This window comes from Triticum aestivum, chromosome 7B, assembly GCF_018294505.1.
Source record: "Triticum aestivum cultivar Chinese Spring chromosome 7B, IWGSC CS RefSeq v2.1, whole genome shotgun sequence".
In the NCBI taxonomy this organism is placed as follows: domain Eukaryota; kingdom Viridiplantae; phylum Streptophyta; class Magnoliopsida; order Poales; family Poaceae; genus Triticum; species Triticum aestivum.
Window position 1 is genome coordinate 487,375,487 of NC_057813.1, and position 3,197 is coordinate 487,378,683.

The window sequence follows — 3,197 nt, forward strand, 5'->3', positions numbered from 1 at the left end:
GCCTGGCTTCGGCTGGGCCGCCACAGCTAACTTTTTTTTAAACGGTGCCGCGAAGGAAAATCCTAATAAATAAAAATAAAAGTCCTAAAATTCCAGACACAATTTTCACCATCCCTACCTAATATTTGGGGCAAGATGAATATTTTTCTGGACTAAATGCAATTTTTAAAAATGCATATTTTCCCTAATTTCAATCGAATAAAATTGCAAAAAATTCAAATAAAAATAAATTGACTATAAAATTTCTTTTCCAATATTTCTCCTCCGTTTTGAAGAAGTCATTTTATCCTCTCTCATTTATTTTTATTGTTTGAAATAATTGGAAAGAATCTGTTGAAATCAAGTCGATCCATTATTATTTTTCAAATTTGAAATAAATTCAAAAATGAAATTTAAATGAAACATCCAACTCTCTCCTTGGGTCCTTGAGTTACTTAAGATTTCTTAGATCACAACATGCAATAAAATATGAAATGCATATGAATGATCTATGTATAACATTCAAATTGAAAATTGGGATGTTACAAACCTACCCCCCTTAAGATGAATCTCGCCCTCGAGATTCGGGTTGGTGAGCAAAAAGGTGCGGGTGCTCCTTGCGGAGGTCTTTTTCTCGCTCACAGGTGGCTAACTCCTCGGTATGGTGGCTCCACTGAACTTTGCAAAACTTGATAACCTTGTTGTGAGTAACTCGGCTGAAAAACTCGAGAATCTTGACTGGCTTCTCTTCATAGGTCAGATCACTATCCAACTAAATTGCTTCCAGTGGCACTGTATCTCTTAGAGGAATGTCGGCCATCTCTGCGTGGCACTTCAACTAGGAAATGTGAAACACATCATGAACTCCTGACAATCCTTCGCGCAATTCCAACTTGTAGACAACTTCTCACATGTGTTCCAAAACTCTGTATGGTCCCACAAAACATGGTGCTAGCTTTCCCTTGACTCCAAAACGCTTAACTCCTCGAAGTGGGGACACACGAAGATATGCTCTGTCTCCGAGTTCATAGGCTACCTCCTTGCGTTTAGTATCTGCATAACTCTTCTGCCTGGACTGGGCTACCTTGAGTCTATCCCGAATCAACTTAACCTTCTCCTCAGAATCTCTAATTAAGTCTGGTCCGAACAACTGTCGATCTCCCACTTCATTCGATGATAATGGTGTTTATAGGAGAACTCTGCATAGGGCAAATTGCCGTCCCAACTAGATCCATAGTCTAGCGCACAAGCCCTCAACATGTCCTCCGGAATCTTATTTAGTCTCTCGTTCTATCCATCTATCTGTGGATGAAAAGTTGTACTAAATTCTAGCCTGGTACCCAAAATTTCATGCAACTAATTCAAAATTTTGAAGTAAACTGTGTTCCTCTATATGATACGATGGTCCTCGGAACTCCATGCAGACATACGATCCTGGTCATGTATATCTTCGCCAACTTAGCACTCATATAAGTTGTCTTCACAGGGATAAAATGGGCTACCTTCGTCAAGCAATCAACTACAACCCAGATAGAGTCATAGCCTGAATAGGTCCTGGGTAATCTAGTGATAAAATCCATGCCAAGTTTATCCCACTTCCATTCGGGTATCAACAAAGGCTATAGTAGCCCTGCTGGTTTCTAATGCTCTGCCTTTACTCTCTGATATACATCGCATACTGCTACATACTCGGCAATATCCTTCTTCATTGATGTCTACCAGAAACTTTCCTTCAAATCTAGATACATCTTGGTGTTGCTTGGGTGAATCGAGTAAGGAGAATCATGAGCCTCCTGAAGAATCAACTTCCTGATCTCCAGGTCATTAGGCACATAAATACGATCCTCAAACCATAAAGTGTCATGCTCATCCTCACGTAATCCTTTAGCCTTTCCTTTACTCAACCTTTCCTTTATTTCTGCAATCTCCTTGTCCGTCTTCTGGGCTTCTCGGATCTTTCCCAGCAAAGTGGACTGAATCTCCAATGCTGCAACATAACCTCTCGGAACTATCTCCAAACGTAGTTCTCTAAGGTCATCGGCTAATTCCTTAGGTAATCCTTCGGTTATGAGCGTATTAACATAACTCTTGCGGCTCAACGTATATGCTACGATGTTGGCCTTTCCTATATGATAATGCAATCTCATGTCATAATCCTTTATGAGCTCCAACCATCTCCTTTGCCTGAGGTTCAACTCCTTCTGTGTGAAGATGTACTTTAAACTCTTATGATCCGTATATACATCACAACGGTTACCAATGAGAAAATGTCTCCATGTCTTGAGCGCATGCACTACGGCTGCTAACTCCAAATCATGCGTAGCATAATTCAACTCATGAGGTCGAAGATGTCGTGAGGCATACGAAACAACTCTTCCGTCCTGCATAAGCACACCTCCAAGTCCTCGACGTGAAGCATCGCAATACACATGGAAATCCTTGCGTATGTCTGGGAGAATCAACACTGGGGCTGTAACCAAACGTTTCCTCAACTCATGAAAACTGGTCTCACAATCCTCAGTCCATTTAAACTTGGTGTCCTTCTTCAATAACTCCGTCATGGGCTTCGCAATCTTGGAAAAATTCTCAATAAATCTCTGGTAATAACCTGTGAGTCCAAGAAAACTTCTGATCTCACCCACTAAGGTGGGTGCCAACCATTTAGTGATAGATGCAACCTTGGTAGGGTCTACTGATATTCCTTCTCCTGATATAACATGTCCGAGAAATCCAAATTCATTTAACCAAAACTTGCATTTGCTAAATTTGGCATACAACTGATGTTCCCTGAGCTTCTCAAGAACCAAACGCAAATGTTCCTTATGCTCTTCTTCATTTTTCAAGTAGATGAACACCACGACAAACTTGTCCAAAAACTCCATGAACACCTTGTTCATCATACTCATGAAATAGGCAGGGGCATTAGTCAAACCAAACGACATAACTATATACTCATATAGCCCATACCTCGTGGTAAAAGCTGTCTTAGGTATATCCTGCTCTCGGATCTTCAACTGGTGATAACCTGATCGAAGATCAATCTTGGAGAAAACCTTAGCTCCTTGCAGCTGGTCAAACAAATCATTGATCATCGGCAGAGGGTATTTGTTCTTGATCGTCACCTCATTCAACGCACGATAATCAACAACCATCCTCAAAGATCCATCCTTCTTTTCCACTAGAAGCACTGGGGCTCCCCAAGGTGATGAACTTGGTCG